Source organism: Schistocerca gregaria, unplaced genomic scaffold (genome assembly GCF_023897955.1).
Source record: "Schistocerca gregaria isolate iqSchGreg1 unplaced genomic scaffold, iqSchGreg1.2 ptg000445l, whole genome shotgun sequence".
NCBI classification, from domain to species: domain Eukaryota; kingdom Metazoa; phylum Arthropoda; class Insecta; order Orthoptera; family Acrididae; genus Schistocerca; species Schistocerca gregaria.
The window spans coordinates 283,553-299,148 of NW_026061867.1; the positions used below are offsets into that span (position 1 = coordinate 283,553).

The window sequence follows — 15,596 nt, forward strand, 5'->3', positions numbered from 1 at the left end:
CCGTCATTTTCTCGCGCCTTCGCCGAGTTCGTGAGTACACACACGTGCTTGAAATTGTTGGACAGAGCGAAGGTTCATTCCTTTTTAGGAATTGCAATTCAATCAGTCGAGTGCGGCAAAAGCAATGGCACCGCGTTTCTTTTCAATGATCTCTCAGCTACTTGCAAGTATGTCCATCCCTTAAGACGCCAGAAAACTAGCGTCAGCGGCGCGTCAGTGGGAAGTCGGTGAAGTCGCCATTGGAGCCACAAGCCAGCAATTACGACATGCGAATCACTCGCACACGACGCAGCTGTATGACAATGCTCATGCGTGGGTGCGGATAGCTCAGTCGGTAGAGCGTTAGGTTTTCAACCAAAGGGTCCTGGGTTCTAGTCCCTGTCGGGGCGAAAATTAATACACTTTCGTAACGTCTAATGTGCTGGCAGTGGAATCACTACAGAAAAGAGTGAGCCCATGCTGCCTTCTGCCATGAGATTGCTTGCAAAGGTGGTAGTTTCAGTTGTCGAGAGACGCTTCTGAGACGTGCAGTCGTGGCCGAGTGGTTAAGGCGTCTGACTTGAAATCAGATTCCCTCTGGGAGCGTAGGTTCGAGTCCTGCCGACTGCGGAAATTTTCTCGCTCTCAGAAGATGGACGTTCAGCTGCATCCTAGCAGTTGCGTCACTACTAAACACGTGGGCCGCCAGCAAGGTGCAGTGTTCTTGGCTCCAGGGTGCAGCGCTACAGTCGTGCCCAGAAGCCACAGCTCATCTCCTCGTCTCACAACCGTCCACCAGGTGTCAGTGCAAGTGTCGCCTCTCTGGGCAGTGCAGATGTGATTATTTTAGCTTGCAGACGATGACGTGTAGCAATTAATGAGCAAACGCAAGTCAAACGTTTTACCGCGTGTATCTGCTAGATACTGCCTCACACACGTTGGAGAGGCTCACTCCTTCCTCTGCCTCGTTCTCTGCACACTAGTTGCACGTGGCATCGATATAGCACAGCTTTTCTAGCGTCAGCGAAGTCAATATTACATGAATCGAGTCGACATGTTTGCTAGTTACGACGATGGAAGCAGAAGAAATGTGTGTGGTACTTTACTGCATCTGCTGTTCGCCTTTCGGCGTCCCTGTGTTCTTTCAGACGAAGATGACTGTGAAATTGACAACGGGGCAGACGTGCAAAAGAGGGGCGCTGTACGTCAGCCGAAATAGCTCAGTTGGGAGAGCGTTAGACTGAAGATCTAAAGGTCCCTGGTTCGATCCCGGGTTTCGGCATGGCTTCGTTTTGCAGCCGACGCCAATGGAATTGCTCTGACTTTGTGATAATGTAACTAGAGCCGAGAACGGACATGACTCTCTTCTGTAACTGTTCTGGTTGTCTAGTGCTTGCCATAAGAGGAACACAGTAGGCAACTCTCTGAGAAGTAAGAAAATAAAAAAACGTCCTACCGACTGCGTTCCCTGTTTTGTGCCAGGAGGTGAAGAACGTCTCCAGCGGAACCGTGAAATGAGCGAAAACGTGGGAAACATTGCATTCGAAGTGCTTGTGAATTTTCCAATTGCCCGATGAGTGTCGACAAAACACGTAAATCCTCTACTCCAACGTATGAGACGTAACGACTGCTGCAGTTTGTTTTTGCATCGTGTGTCAACATTGTTCGATGGTCTGTTACGAGCTTTGCGCGATAAGTTTGCAGACAGCATTCAGGCGACGTTTAACTACTAACAGCTCCATGCAGCGATTGCACAACAGTAAAGGACATGAGTCAATGTGTCGTTGTGCATCGTGAGATGTTTCATAAGGCGTTGTGAGCCCGGATAGCTCAGTCGGTAGAGCATTAGGCTTTTAACCTAAGGGTCCAGGGTTCAAGTCCCTGTTCGGGCGGAAATTTTAATAATTTGGTAGCGTTTCCTCTGGTAGTGGTGGAAACACTACGGAAAAGAATGCAGCAACGCCGTTTTCTGACACCACAGTGCTTTAAACGGTTCAATTTGCACGTGTCGGGAGAACGCTGCGTTCGGGGCAGCCGTGGCCGAGTGGTTAAGGCGTCTGACTCGAAAGTAGTTTCGAATCCCGCCGGCTGCGTGCGATTCTGCGTAAAGAGCAGCAAATACTTTCACACGCATGAATGAGCGTGCAAACCAATGACGCCATTCTAAACAAGACGAAAATTTCCGTTTAAGAATGCTGAGTTTCACGACGGCCGCTGCTTCCTGTGCCTACCGGTCCACCTCGCACTGACGATGTGACTGCAGGAAGCCGTCGCAGGCCCACGAGTGCGCCCCCGTCATTTTCTCGCGCCTTCGCCGAGTTCGTGAGTACACACACGTGCTTGAAATTGTTGGACAGAGCGAAGGTTCATTCCTTTTTAGGAATTGCAATTCAATCAGTCGAGTGCGGCAAAAGCAATGGCGCCGCGTTTCTTTTCAATGATCTCGCAGCTACTTGCAAGTATGTCCATCCCTTAAGACGCCAGAAAACTAGCGTCAGCGGCGCGTCAGTGGGAAGTCGGTGAAGTCGCCATTGGAGCCACAAGCCAGCAATTACGACATGCGAATCACTCGCACACGACGCAGCTGTATGACAATGCTCGTGCGTGGGTGCGGATAGCTCAGTCGGTAGAGCGTTAGGTTTTCAACCAAAGGGTCCTGGGTTCTAGTCCCTGTCGGGGCGAAAATTAATACACTTTCGTAACGTCTAATGTGCTGGCAGTGGAATCACTACAGAAAAGAGTGAGCCCATGCTGCCTTCTGCCATGAGATTGCTTGCAAAGGTGGGAGTTTCAGTTGTCGAGAGACGCTTCTGAGACGTGCAGTCGTGGCCGAGTGGTTAAGGCGTCTGACTTGAAATCAGATTCCCTCTGGGAGCGTAGGTTCGAGTCCTGCCGACTGCGGAAATTTTCTCGCTCTCAGAAGATGGACGTTCAGCTGCATCCTAGCAGTTGCGTCACTACTAAACACGTGGGCCGCCAGCAAGGTGCAGTGTTCTTGGCTCCAGGGTGCAGCGCTACAGTCGTGCCCAGAAGCCACAGCTCATCTCCTCGTCTCACAACCGTCCACCAGGTGTCAGTGCAAGTGTCGCCTCTTTGGGCAGTGCAGATGTGATTATTTTAGCTTGCAGACGATGACGTGTAGCAATTAATGAGCAAACGCAAGTCAAACGTTTTACCGCGTGTATCTGCTAGATACTGCCTCACACACGTTGGAGAGGCTCACTCCTTCCTCTGCCTCGTTCTCTGCACACTAGTTGCACGTGGCATCGATATAGCACAGCTTTTCTAGCGTCAGCGAAGTCAATATTACATGAATCGAGTCGACATGTTTGCTAGTTACGACGATGGAAGCAGAAGAAATGTGTGTGGTACTTTACTGCATCTGCTGTTCGCCTTTCGGCGTCCCTGTGTTCTTTCAGACGAAGATGACTGTGAAATTGACAACGGGGCAGACGTGCAAAAGAGGGCGCGCTGTACGTCAGCCGAAATAGCTCAGTTGGGAGAGCGTTAGACTGAAGATCTAAAGGTCCCTGGTTCGATCCCGGGTTTCGGCATGGCTTCGTTTTGCAGCCGACGCCAATGGAATTGCTCTGACTTTGTGATAATGTAACTAGAGCCGAGAACGGACATGACTCTCTTCTGTAACTGTTCTGGTTGTCTAGTGCTTGCCATAAGAGGAACACAGTAGGCAACTCTCTGAGAAGTAAGAAAATAAAAAAACGTCCTACCGACTGCGTTCCCTGTTTTGTGCCAGGAGGTGAAGAACGTCTCCAGCGGAACCGTGAAATGAGCGAAAACGTGGGAAACATTGCATTCGAAGTGCTTGTGAATTTTCCAATTGCCCGATGAGTGTCGACAAAACACGTAAATCCTCTACTCCAACGTATGAGACGTAACGACTGCTGCAGTTTGTTTTTGCATCGTGTGTCAACATTGTTCGATGGTCTGTTACGAGCTTTGCGCGATAAGTTTGCAGACAGCATTCAGGCGACGTTTAACTACTAACAGCTCCATGCAGCGATTGCACAACAGTAAAGGACATGAGTCAATGTGTCGTTGTGCATCGTGAGATGTTTCATAAGGCGTTGTGAGCCCGGATAGCTCAGTCGGTAGAGCATTAGGCTTTTAACCTAAGGGTCCAGGGTTCAAGTCCCTGTTCGGGCGGAAATTTTAATAATTTGGTAGCGTTTCCTCTGGTAGTGGTGGAAACACTACGGAAAAGAATGCAGCAACGCCGTTTTCTGACACCACAGTGCTTTAAACGGTTCAATTTGCACGTGTCGGGAGAACGCTGCGTTCGGGGCAGCCGTGGCCGAGTGGTTAAGGCGTCTGACTCGAAAGTAGTTTCGAATCCCGCCGGCTGCGTGCGATTCTGCGTAAAGAGCAGCAAATACTTTCACACGCATGAATGAGCGTGCAAACCAATGACGCCATTCTAAACAAGACGAAAATTTCCGTTTAAGAATGCTGAGTTTCACGACGGCCGCTGCTTCCTGTGCCTACCGGTCCACCTCGCACTGACGATGTGACTGCAGGAAGCCGTCGCAGGCCCACGAGTGCGCCCCCGTCATTTTCTCGCGCCTTCGCCGAGTTCGTGAGTACACACACGTGCTTGAAATTGTTGGACAGAGCGAAGGTTCATTCCTTTTTAGGAATTGCAATTCAATCAGTCGAGTGCGGCAAAAGCAATGGCGCCGCGTTTCTTTTCAATGATCTCTCAGCTACTTGCAAGTATGTCCATCCCTTAAGACGCCAGAAAACTAGCGTCAGCGGCGCGTCAGTGGGAAGTCGGTGAAGTCGCCATTGGAGCCACAAGCCAGCAATTACGACATGCGAATCACTCGCACACGACGCAGCTGTATGACAATGCTCGTGCGTGGGTGCGGATAGCTCAGTCGGTAGAGCGTTAGGTTTTCAACCAAAGGGTCCTGGGTTCTAGTCCCTGTCGGGGCGAAAATTAATACACTTTCGTAACGTCTAATGTGCTGGCAGTGGAATCACTACAGAAAAGAGTGAGCCCATGCTGCCTTCTGCCATGAGATTGCTTGCAAAGGTGGTAGTTTCAGTTGTCGAGAGACGCTTCTGAGACGTGCAGTCGTGGCCGAGTGGTTAAGGCGTCTGACTTGAAATCAGATTCCCTCTGGGAGCGTAGGTTCGAGTCCTGCCGACTGCGGAAATTTTCTCGCTCTCAGAAGATGGACGTTCAGCTGCATCCTAGCAGTTGCGTCACTACTAAACACGTGGGCCGCCAGCAAGGTGCAGTGTTCTTGGCTCCAGGGTGCAGCGCTACAGTCGTGCCCAGAAGCCACAGCTCATCTCCTCGTCTCACAACCGTCCACCAGGTGTCAGTGCAAGTGTCGCCTCTTTGGGCAGTGCAGATGTGATTATTTTAGCTTGCAGACGATGACGTGTAGCAATTAATGAGCAAACGCAAGTCAAACGTTTTACCGCGTGTATCTGCTAGATACTGCCTCACACACGTTGGAGAGGCTCACTCCTTCCTCTGCCTCGTTCTCTGCACACTAGTTGCACGTGGCATCGATATAGCACAGCTTTTCTAGCGTCAGCGAAGTCAATATTACATGAATCGAGTCGACATGTTTGCTAGTTACGACGATGGAAGCAGAAGAAATGTGTGTGGTACTTTACTGCATCTGCTGTTCGCCTTTCGGCGTCCCTGTGTTCTTTCAGACGAAGATGACTGTGAAATTGACAACGGGGCAGACGTGCAAAAGAGGGGCGCTGTACGTCAGCCGAAATAGCTCAGTTGGGAGAGCGTTAGACTGAAGATCTAAAGGTCCCTGGTTCGATCCCGGGTTTCGGCATGGCTTCGTTTTGCAGCCGACGCCAATGGAATTGCTCTGACTTTGTGATAATGTAACTAGAGCCGAGAACGGACATGACTCTCTTCTGTAACTGTTCTGGTTGTCTAGTGCTTGCCATAAGAGGAACACAGTAGGCAACTCTCTGAGAAGTAAGAAAATAAAAAAAACGTCCTACCGACTGCGTTCCCTGTTTTGTGCCAGGAGGTGAAGAACGTCTCCAGCGGAACCGTGAAATGAGCGAAAACGTGGGAAACATTGCATTCGAAGTGCTTGTGAATTTTCCAATTGCCCGATGAGTGTCGACAAAACACGTAAATCCTCTACTCCAACGTATGAGACGTAACGACTGCTGCAGTTTGTTTTTGCATCGTGTGTCAACATTGTTCGATGGTCTGTTACGAGCTTTGCGCGATAAGTTTGCAGACAGCATTCAGGCGACGTTTAACTACTAACAGCTCCATGCAGCGATTGCACAACAGTAAAGGACATGAGTCAATGTGTCGTTGTGCATCGTGAGATGTTTCATAAGGCGTTGTGAGCCCGGATAGCTCAGTCGGTAGAGCATTAGGCTTTTAACCTAAGGGTCCAGGGTTCAAGTCCCTGTTCGGGCGGAAATTTTAATAATTTGGTAGCGTTTCCTCTGGTAGTGGTGGAAACACTACGGAAAAGAATGCAGCAACGCCGTTTTCTGACACCACAGTGCTTTAAACGGTTCAATTTGCACGTGTCGGGAGAACGCTGCGTTCGGGGCAGCCGTGGCCGAGTGGTTAAGGCGTCTGACTCGAAAGTAGTTTCGAATCCCGCCGGCTGCGTGCGATTCTGCGTAAAGAGCAGCAAATACTTTCACACGCATGAATGAGCGTGCAAACCAATGACGCCATTCTAAACAAGACGAAAATTTCCGTTTAAGAATGCTGAGTTTCACGACGGCCGCTGCTTCCTGTGCCTACCGGTCCACCTCGCACTGACGATGTGACTGCAGGAAGCCGTCGCAGGCCCACGAGTGCGCCCCCGTCATTTTCTCGCGCCTTCGCCGAGTTCGTGAGTACACACACGTGCTTGAAATTGTTAGACAGAGTGAAGGTTCATTCCTTTTTAGGAATTGCAATTCAATCAGTCGAGTGCGGCAAAAGCAATGGCGCCGCGTTTCTTTTCAATGATCTCGCAGCTACTTGCAAGTATGTCCATCCCTTAAGACGCCAGAAAACTAGCGTCAGCGGCGCGTCAGTGGGAAGTCGGTGAAGTCGCCATTGGAGCCACAAGCCAGCAATTACGACATGCGAATCACTCGCACACGACGCAGCTGTATGACAATGCTCGTGCGTGGGTGCGGATAGCTCAGTCGGTAGAGCGTTAGGTTTTCAACCAAAGGGTCCTGGGTTCTAGTCCCTGTCGGGGCGAAAATTAATACACTTTCGTAACGTCTAATGTGCTGGCAGTGGAATCACTACAGAAAAGAGTGAGCCCATGCTGCCTTCTGCCATGAGATTGCTTGCAAAGGTGGTAGTTTCAGTTGTCGAGAGACGCTTCTGAGACGTGCAGTCGTGGCCGAGTGGTTAAGGCGTCTGACTTGAAATCAGATTCCCTCTGGGAGCGTAGGTTCGAGTCCTGCCGACTGCGGAAATTTTCTCGCTCTCAGAAGATGGACGTTCAGCTGCATCCTAGCAGTTGCGTCACTACTAAACACGTGGGCCGCCAGCAAGGTGCAGTGTTCTTGGCTCCAGGGTGCAGCGCTACAGTCGTGCCCAGAAGCCACAGCTCATCTCCTCGTCTCACAACCGTCCACCAGGTGTCAGTGCAAGTGTCGCCTCTTTGGGCAGTGCAGATGTGATTATTTTAGCTTGCAGACGATGACGTGTAGCAATTAATGAGCAAACGCAAGTCAAACGTTTTACCGCGTGTATCTGCTAGATACTGCCTCACACACGTTGGAGAGGCTCACTCCTTCCTCTGCCTCGTTCTCTGCACACTAGTTGCACGTGGCATCGATATAGCACAGCTTTTCTAGCGTCAGCGAAGTCAATATTACATGAATCGAGTCGACATGTTTGCTAGTTACGACGATGGAAGCAGAAGAAATGTGTGTGGTACTTTACTGCATCTGCTGTTCGCCTTTCGGCGTCCCTGTGTTCTTTCAGACGAAGATGACTGTGAAATTGACAACGGGGCAGACGTGCAAAAGAGGGGCGCTGTACGTCAGCCGAAATAGCTCAGTTGGGAGAGCGTTAGACTGAAGATCTAAAGGTCCCTGGTTCGATCCCGGGTTTCGGCATGGCTTCGTTTTGCAGCCGACGCCAATGGAATTGCTCTGACTTTGTGATAATGTAACTAGAGCCGAGAACGGACATGACTCTCTTCTGTAACTGTTCTGGTTGTCTAGTGCTTGCCATAAGAGGAACACAGTAGGCAACTCTCTGAGAAGTAAGAAAATAAAAAAAACGTCCTACCGACTGCGTTCCCTGTTTTGTGCCAGGAGGTGAAGAACGTCTCCAGCGGAACCGTGAAATGAGCGAAAACGTGGGAAACATTGCATTCGAAGTGCTTGTGAATTTTCCAATTGCCCGATGAGTGTCGACAAAACACGTAAATCCTCTACTCCAACGTATGAGACGTAACGACTGCTGCAGTTTGTTTTTGCATCGTGTGTCAACATTGTTCGATGGTCTGTTACGAGCTTTGCGCGATAAGTTTGCAGACAGCATTCAGGCGACGTTTAACTACTAACAGCTCCATGCAGCGATTGCACAACAGTAAAGGACATGAGTCAATGTGTCGTTGTGCATCGTGAGATGTTTCATAAGGCGTTGTGAGCCCGGATAGCTCAGTCGGTAGAGCATTAGGCTTTTAACCTAAGGGTCCAGGGTTCAAGTCCCTGTTCGGGCGGAAATTTTAATAATTTGGTAGCGTTTCCTCTGGTAGTGGTGGAAACACTACGGAAAAGAATGCAGCAACGCCGTTTTCTGACACCACAGTGCTTTAAACGGTTCAATTTGCACGTGTCGGGAGAACGCTGCGTTCGGGGCAGCCGTGGCCGAGTGGTTAAGGCGTCTGACTCGAAAGTAGTTTCGAATCCCGCCGGCTGCGTGCGATTCTGCGTAAAGAGCAGCAAATACTTTCACACGCATGAATGAGCGTGCAAACCAATGACGCCATTCTAAACAAGACGAAAATTTCCGTTTAAGAATGCTGAGTTTCACGACGGCCGCTGCTTCCTGTGCCTACCGGTCCACCTCGCACTGACGATGTGACTGCAGGAAGCCGTCGCAGGCCCACGAGTGCGCCCCCGTCATTTTCTCGCGCCTTCGCCGAGTTCGTGAGTACACACACGTGCTTGAAATTGTTAGACAGAGTGAAGGTTCATTCCTTTTTAGGAATTGCAATTCAATCAGTCGAGTGCGGCAAAAGCAATGGCGCCGCGTTTCTTTTCAATGATCTCGCAGCTACTTGCAAGTATGTCCATCCCTTAAGACGCCAGAAAACTAGCGTCAGCGGCGCGTCAGTGGGAAGTCGGTGAAGTCGCCATTGGAGCCACAAGCCAGCAATTACGACATGCGAATCACTCGCACACGACGCAGCTGTATGACAATGCTCGTGCGTGGGTGCGGATAGCTCAGTCGGTAGAGCGTTAGGTTTTCAACCAAAGGGTCCTGGGTTCTAGTCCCTGTCGGGGCGAAAATTAATACACTTTCGTAACGTCTAATGTGCTGGCAGTGGAATCACTACAGAAAAGAGTGAGCCCATGCTGCCTTCTGCCATGAGATTGCTTGCAAAGGTGGTAGTTTCAGTTGTCGAGAGACGCTTCTGAGACGTGCAGTCGTGGCCGAGTGGTTAAGGCGTCTGACTTGAAATCAGATTCCCTCTGGGAGCGTAGGTTCGAGTCATGCCGACTGCGGAAATTTTCTCGCTCTCAGAAGATGGACGTTCAGCTGCATCCTAGCAGTTGCGTCACTACTAAACACGTGGGCCGCCAGCAAGGTGCAGTGTTCTTGGCTCCAGGGTGCAGCGCTACAGTCGTGCCCAGAAGCCACAGCTCATCTCCTCGTCTCACAACCGTCCACCAGGTGTCAGTGCAAGTGTCGCCTCTCTGGGCAGTGCAGATGTGATTATTTTAGCTTGCAGACGATGACGTGTAGCAATTAATGAGCAAACGCAAGTCAAACGTTTTACCGCGTGTATCTGCTAGATACTGCCTCACACACGTTGGAGAGGCTCACTCCTTCCTCTGCCTCGTTCTCTGCACACTAGTTGCACGTGGCATCGATATAGCACAGCTTTTCTAGCGTCAGCGAAGTCAATATTACATGAATCGAGTCGACATGTTTGCTAGTTACGACGATGGAAGCAGAAGAAATGTGTGTGGTACTTTACTGCATCTGCTGTTCGCCTTTCGGCGTCCCTGTGTTCTTTCAGACGAAGATGACTGTGAAATTGACAACGGGGCAGACGTGCAAAAGAGCGGCGCTGTACGTCAGCCGAAATAGCTCAGTTGGGAGAGCGTTAGACTGAAGATCTAAAGGTCCCTGGTTCGATCCCGGGTTTCGGCATGGCTTCGTTTTGCAGCCGACGCCAATGGAATTGCTCTGACTTTGTGATAATGTAACTAGAGCCGAGAACGGACATGACTCTCTTCTGTAACTGTTCTGGTTGTCTAGTGCTTGCCATAAGAGGAACACAGTAGGCAACTCTCTGAGAAGTAAGAAAATAAAAAAACGTCCTACCGACTGCGTTCCCTGTTTTGTGCCAGGAGGTGAAGAACGTCTCCAGCGGAACCGTGAAATGAGCGAAAACGTGGGAAACATTGCATTCGAAGTGCTTGTGAATTTTCCAATTGCCCGATGAGTGTCGACAAAACACGTAAATCCTCTACTCCAACGTATGAGACGTAACGACTGCTGCAGTTTGTTTTTGCATCGTGTGTCAACATTGTTCGATGGTCTGTTACGAGCTTTGCGCGATAAGTTTGCAGACAGCATTCAGGCGACGTTTAACTACTAACAGCTCCATGCAGCGATTGCACAACAGTAAAGGACATGAGTCAATGTGTCGTTGTGCATCGTGAGATGTTTCATAAGGCGTTGTGAGCCCGGATAGCTCAGTCGGTAGAGCATTAGGCTTTTAACCTAAGGGTCCAGGGTTCAAGTCCCTGTTCGGGCGGAAATTTTAATAATTTGGTAGCGTTTCCTCTGGTAGTGGTGGAAACACTACGGAAAAGAATGCAGCAACGCCGTTTTCTGACACCACAGTGCTTTAAACGGTTCAATTTGCACGTGTCGGGAGAACGCTGCGTTCGGGGCAGCCGTGGCCGAGTGGTTAAGGCGTCTGACTCGAAAGTAGTTTCGAATCCCGCCGGCTGCGTGCGATTCTGCGTAAAGAGCAGCAAATACTTTCACACGCATGAATGAGCGTGCAAACCAATGACGCCATTCTAAACAAGACGAAAATTTCCGTTTAAGAATGCTGAGTTTCACGACGGCCGCTGCTTCCTGTGCCTACCGGTCCACCTCGCACTGACGATGTGACTGCAGGAAGCCGTCGCAGGCCCACGAGTGCGCCCCCGTCATTTTCTCGCGCCTTCGCCGAGTTCGTGAGTACACACACGTGCTTGAAATTGTTAGACAGAGTGAAGGTTCATTCCTTTTTAGGAATTGCAATTCAATCAGTCGAGTGCGGCAAAAGCAATGGCGCCGCGTTTCTTTTCAATGATCTCGCAGCTACTTGCAAGTATGTCCATCCCTTAAGACGCCAGAAAACTAGCGTCAGCGGCGCGTCAGTGGGAAGTCGGTGAAGTCGCCATTGGAGCCACAAGCCAGCAATTACGACATGCGAATCACTCGCACACGACGCAGCTGTATGACAATGCTCGTGCGTGGGTGCGGATAGCTCAGTCGGTAGAGCGTTAGGTTTTCAACCAAAGGGTCCTGGGTTCTAGTCCCTGTCGGGGCGAAAATTAATACACTTTCGTAACGTCTAATGTGCTGGCAGTGGAATCACTACAGAAAAGAGTGAGCCCATGCTGCCTTCTGCCATGAGATTGCTTGCAAAGGTGGTAGTTTCAGTTGTCGAGAGACGCTTCTGAGACGTGCAGTCGTGGCCGAGTGGTTAAGGCGTCTGACTTGAAATCAGATTCCCTCTGGGAGCGTAGGTTCGAGTCCTGCCGACTGCGGAAATTTTCTCGCTCTCAGAAGATGGACGTTCAGCTGCATCCTAGCAGTTGCGTCACTACTAAACACGTGGGCCGCCAGCAAGGTGCAGTGTTCTTGGCTCCAGGGTGCAGCGCTACAGTCGTGCCCAGAAGCCACAGCTCATCTCCTCGTCTCACAACCGTCCACCAGGTGTCAGTGCAAGTGTCGCCTCTTTGGGCAGTGCAGATGTGATTATTTTAGCTTGCAGACGATGACGTGTAGCAATTAATGAGCAAACGCAAGTCAAACGTTTTACCGCGTGTATCTGCTAGATACTGCCTCACACACGTTGGAGAGGCTCACTCCTTCCTCTGCCTCGTTCTCTGCACACTAGTTGCACGTGGCATCGATATAGCACAGCTTTTCTAGCGTCAGCGAAGTCAATATTACATGAATCGAGTCGACATGTTTGCTAGTTACGACGATGGAAGCAGAAGAAATGTGTGTGGTACTTTACTGCATCTGCTGTTCGCCTTTCGGCGTCCCTGTGTTCTTTCAGACGAAGATGACTGTGAAATTGACAACGGGGCAGACGTGCAAAAGAGGGGCGCTGTACGTCAGCCGAAATAGCTCAGTTGGGAGAGCGTTAGACTGAAGATCTAAAGGTCCCTGGTTCGATCCCGGGTTTCGGCATGGCTTCGTTTTGCAGCCGACGCCAATGGAATTGCTCTGACTTTGTGATAATGTAACTAGAGCCGAGAACGGACATGACTCTCTTCTGTAACTGTTCTGGTTGTCTAGTGCTTGCCATAAGAGGAACACAGTAGGCAACTCTCTGAGAAGTAAGAAAATAAAAAAACGTCCTACCGACTGCGTTCCCTGTTTTGTGCCAGGAGGTGAAGAACGTCTCCAGCGGAACCGTGAAATGAGCGAAAACGTGGGAAACATTGCATTCGAAGTGCTTGTGAATTTTCCAATTGCCCGATGAGTGTCGACAAAACACGTAAATCCTCTACTCCAACGTATGAGACGTAACGACTGCTGCAGTTTGTTTTTGCATCGTGTGTCAACATTGTTCGATGGTCTGTTACGAGCTTTGCGCGATAAGTTTGCAGACAGCATTCAGGCGACGTTTAACTACTAACAGCTCCATGCAGCGATTGCACAACAGTAAAGGACATGAGTCAATGTGTCGTTGTGCATCGTGAGATGTTTCATAAGGCGTTGTGAGCCCGGATAGCTCAGTCGGTAGAGCATTAGGCTTTTAACCTAAGGGTCCAGGGTTCAAGTCCCTGTTCGGGCGGAAATTTTAATAATTTGGTAGCGTTTCCTCTGGTAGTGGTGGAAACACTACGGAAAAGAATGCAGCAACGCCGTTTTCTGACACCACAGTGCTTTAAACGGTTCAATTTGCACGTGTCGGGAGAACGCTGCGTTCGGGGCAGCCGTGGCCGAGTGGTTAAGGCGTCTGACTCGAAAGTAGTTTCGAATCCCGCCGGCTGCGTGCGATTCTGCGTAAAGAGCAGCAAATACTTTCACACGCATGAATGAGCGTGCAAACCAATGACGCCATTCTAAACAAGACGAAAATTTCCGTTTAAGAATGCTGAGTTTCACGACGGCCGCTGCTTCCTGTGCCTACCGGTCCACCTCGCACTGACGATGTGACTGCAGGAAGCCGTCGCAGGCCCACGAGTGCGCCCCCGTCATTTTCTCGCGCCTTCGCCGAGTTCGTGAGTACACACACGTGCTTGAAATTGTTAGACAGAGTGAAGGTTCATTCCTTTTTAGGAATTGCAATTCAATCAGTCGAGTGCGGCAAAAGCAATGGCGCCGCGTTTCTTTTCAATGATCTCGCAGCTACTTGCAAGTATGTCCATCCCTTAAGACGCCAGAAAACTAGCGTCAGCGGCGCGTCAGTGGGAAGTCGGTGAAGTCGCCATTGGAGCCACAAGCCAGCAATTACGACATGCGAATCACTCGCACACGACGCAGCTGTATGACAATGCTCGTGCGTGGGTGCGGATAGCTCAGTCGGTAGAGCGTTAGGTTTTCAACCAAAGGGTCCTGGGTTCTAGTCCCTGTCGGGGCGAAAATTAATACACTTTCGTAACGTCTAATGTGCTGGCAGTGGAATCACTACAGAAAAGAGTGAGCCCATGCTGCCTTCTGCCATGAGATTGCTTGCAAAGGTGGGAGTTTCAGTTGTCGAGAGACGCTTCTGAGACGTGCAGTCGTGGCCGAGTGGTTAAGGCGTCTGACTTGAAATCAGATTCCCTCTGGGAGCGTAGGTTCGAGTCCTGCCGACTGCGGAAATTTTCTCGCTCTCAGAAGATGGACGTTCAGCTGCATCCTAGCAGTTGCGTCACTACTAAACACGTGGGCCGCCAGCAAGGTGCAGTGTTCTTGGCTCCAGGGTGCAGCGCTACAGTCGTGCCCAGAAGCCACAGCTCATCTCCTCGTCTCACAACCGTCCACCAGGTGTCAGTGCAAGTGTCGCCTCTCTGGGCAGTGCAGATGTGATTATTTTAGCTTGCAGACGATGACGTGTAGCAATTAATGAGCAAACGCAAGTCAAACGTTTTACCGCGTGTATCTGCTAGATACTGCCTCACACACGTTGGAGAGGCTCACTCCTTCCTCTGCCTCGTTCTCTGCACACTAGTTGCACGTGGCATCGATATAGCACAGCTTTTCTAGCGTCAGCGAAGTCAATATTACATGAATCGAGTCGACATGTTTGCTAGTTACGACGATGGAAGCAGAAGAAATGTGTGTGGTACTTTACTGCATCTGCTGTTCGCCTTTCGGCGTCCCTGTGTTCTTTCAGACGAAGATGACTGTGAAATTGACAACGGGGCAGACGTGCAAAAGAGGGGCGCTGTACGTCAGCCGAAATAGCTCAGTTGGGAGAGCGTTAGACTGAAGATCTAAAGGTCCCTGGTTCGATCCCGGGTTTCGGCATGGCTTCGTTTTGCAGCCGACGCCAATGGAATTGCTCTGACTTTGTGATAATGTACCTAGAGCCGAGAACGGACATGACTCTCTTCTGTAACTGTTCTGGTTGTCTAGTGCTTGCCATAAGAGGAACACAGTAGGCAACTCTCTGAGAAGTAAGAAAATAAAAAAACGTCCTACCGACTGCGTTCCCTGTTTTGTGCCAGGAGGTGAAGAACGTCTCCAGCGGAACCGTGAAATGAGCGAAAACGTGGGAAACATTGCATTCGAAGTGCTTGTGAATTTTCCAATTGCCCGATGAGTGTCGACAAAACACGTAAATCCTCTACTCCAACGTATGAGACGTAACGACTGCTGCAGTTTGTTTTTGCATCGTGTGTCAACATTGTTCGATGGTCTGTTACGAGCTTTGCGCGATAAGTTTGCAGACAGCATTCAGGCGACGTTTAACTACTAACAGCTCCATGCAGCGATTGCACAACAGTAAAGGACATGAGTCAATGTGTCGTTGTGCATCGTGAGATGTTTCATAAGGCGTTGTGAGCCCGGATAGCTCAGTCGGTAGAGCATTAGGCTTTTAACCTAAGGGTCCAGGGTTCAAGTCCCTGTTCGGGCGGAAATTTTAATAATTTGGTAGCGTTTCCTCTGGTAGTGGTGGAAACACTACGGAAAAGAATGCAGCAACGCCGTTTTCTGACACCACAGTGCTTTA

At 50.1% G+C, this 15,596-nt stretch overlaps 21 non-coding genes across 21 annotated transcripts; all 21 read left to right on the forward strand.

Moving 5' to 3' along the window:
• Positions 1 to 527: 527 nt before the first annotated feature.
• Positions 528 to 609, forward strand: Trnas-uga (transfer RNA serine (anticodon UGA)). The gene has a single exon. It is a non-coding gene; the product is annotated as a tRNA-Ser (tRNA).
• A 579-nt stretch (positions 610 to 1,188) lies between these two features.
• Trnaf-gaa (transfer RNA phenylalanine (anticodon GAA)) lies at positions 1,189 to 1,261 on the forward strand. The gene has a single exon. It is a non-coding gene; the product is annotated as a tRNA-Phe (tRNA).
• Positions 1,262 to 1,798: 537 nt separating this feature from the next.
• On the forward strand, positions 1,799 to 1,871 carry Trnak-uuu (transfer RNA lysine (anticodon UUU)). Its single transcript has one exon. It is a non-coding gene; the product is annotated as a tRNA-Lys (tRNA).
• Positions 1,872 to 2,798: 927 nt separating this feature from the next.
• On the forward strand, positions 2,799 to 2,880 carry Trnas-uga (transfer RNA serine (anticodon UGA)). Its single transcript has one exon. It is a non-coding gene; the product is annotated as a tRNA-Ser (tRNA).
• Positions 2,881 to 3,460: 580 nt separating this feature from the next.
• On the forward strand, positions 3,461 to 3,533 carry Trnaf-gaa (transfer RNA phenylalanine (anticodon GAA)). The gene has a single exon. It is a non-coding gene; the product is annotated as a tRNA-Phe (tRNA).
• Positions 3,534 to 4,070: 537 nt separating this feature from the next.
• Trnak-uuu (transfer RNA lysine (anticodon UUU)) lies at positions 4,071 to 4,143 on the forward strand. Its single transcript has one exon. It is a non-coding gene; the product is annotated as a tRNA-Lys (tRNA).
• Positions 4,144 to 5,070: 927 nt separating this feature from the next.
• Trnas-uga (transfer RNA serine (anticodon UGA)) lies at positions 5,071 to 5,152 on the forward strand. The gene has a single exon. It is a non-coding gene; the product is annotated as a tRNA-Ser (tRNA).
• Positions 5,153 to 5,731: 579 nt separating this feature from the next.
• On the forward strand, positions 5,732 to 5,804 carry Trnaf-gaa (transfer RNA phenylalanine (anticodon GAA)). Its single transcript has one exon. It is a non-coding gene; the product is annotated as a tRNA-Phe (tRNA).
• Positions 5,805 to 6,342: 538 nt separating this feature from the next.
• On the forward strand, positions 6,343 to 6,415 carry Trnak-uuu (transfer RNA lysine (anticodon UUU)). Its single transcript has one exon. It is a non-coding gene; the product is annotated as a tRNA-Lys (tRNA).
• A 927-nt stretch (positions 6,416 to 7,342) lies between these two features.
• Positions 7,343 to 7,424, forward strand: Trnas-uga (transfer RNA serine (anticodon UGA)). Its single transcript has one exon. It is a non-coding gene; the product is annotated as a tRNA-Ser (tRNA).
• A 579-nt stretch (positions 7,425 to 8,003) lies between these two features.
• On the forward strand, positions 8,004 to 8,076 carry Trnaf-gaa (transfer RNA phenylalanine (anticodon GAA)). Its single transcript has one exon. It is a non-coding gene; the product is annotated as a tRNA-Phe (tRNA).
• Positions 8,077 to 8,614: 538 nt separating this feature from the next.
• On the forward strand, positions 8,615 to 8,687 carry Trnak-uuu (transfer RNA lysine (anticodon UUU)). Its single transcript has one exon. It is a non-coding gene; the product is annotated as a tRNA-Lys (tRNA).
• A 927-nt stretch (positions 8,688 to 9,614) lies between these two features.
• Positions 9,615 to 9,696, forward strand: Trnas-uga (transfer RNA serine (anticodon UGA)). Its single transcript has one exon. It is a non-coding gene; the product is annotated as a tRNA-Ser (tRNA).
• A 579-nt stretch (positions 9,697 to 10,275) lies between these two features.
• Positions 10,276 to 10,348, forward strand: Trnaf-gaa (transfer RNA phenylalanine (anticodon GAA)). The gene has a single exon. It is a non-coding gene; the product is annotated as a tRNA-Phe (tRNA).
• A 537-nt stretch (positions 10,349 to 10,885) lies between these two features.
• Trnak-uuu (transfer RNA lysine (anticodon UUU)) lies at positions 10,886 to 10,958 on the forward strand. The gene has a single exon. It is a non-coding gene; the product is annotated as a tRNA-Lys (tRNA).
• Positions 10,959 to 11,885: 927 nt separating this feature from the next.
• On the forward strand, positions 11,886 to 11,967 carry Trnas-uga (transfer RNA serine (anticodon UGA)). Its single transcript has one exon. It is a non-coding gene; the product is annotated as a tRNA-Ser (tRNA).
• Positions 11,968 to 12,546: 579 nt separating this feature from the next.
• Trnaf-gaa (transfer RNA phenylalanine (anticodon GAA)) lies at positions 12,547 to 12,619 on the forward strand. The gene has a single exon. It is a non-coding gene; the product is annotated as a tRNA-Phe (tRNA).
• Positions 12,620 to 13,156: 537 nt separating this feature from the next.
• Positions 13,157 to 13,229, forward strand: Trnak-uuu (transfer RNA lysine (anticodon UUU)). The gene has a single exon. It is a non-coding gene; the product is annotated as a tRNA-Lys (tRNA).
• A 927-nt stretch (positions 13,230 to 14,156) lies between these two features.
• Trnas-uga (transfer RNA serine (anticodon UGA)) lies at positions 14,157 to 14,238 on the forward strand. The gene has a single exon. It is a non-coding gene; the product is annotated as a tRNA-Ser (tRNA).
• Positions 14,239 to 14,817: 579 nt separating this feature from the next.
• On the forward strand, positions 14,818 to 14,890 carry Trnaf-gaa (transfer RNA phenylalanine (anticodon GAA)). The gene has a single exon. It is a non-coding gene; the product is annotated as a tRNA-Phe (tRNA).
• A 537-nt stretch (positions 14,891 to 15,427) lies between these two features.
• On the forward strand, positions 15,428 to 15,500 carry Trnak-uuu (transfer RNA lysine (anticodon UUU)). Its single transcript has one exon. It is a non-coding gene; the product is annotated as a tRNA-Lys (tRNA).
• Positions 15,501 to 15,596: the final 96 nt, after the last annotated feature.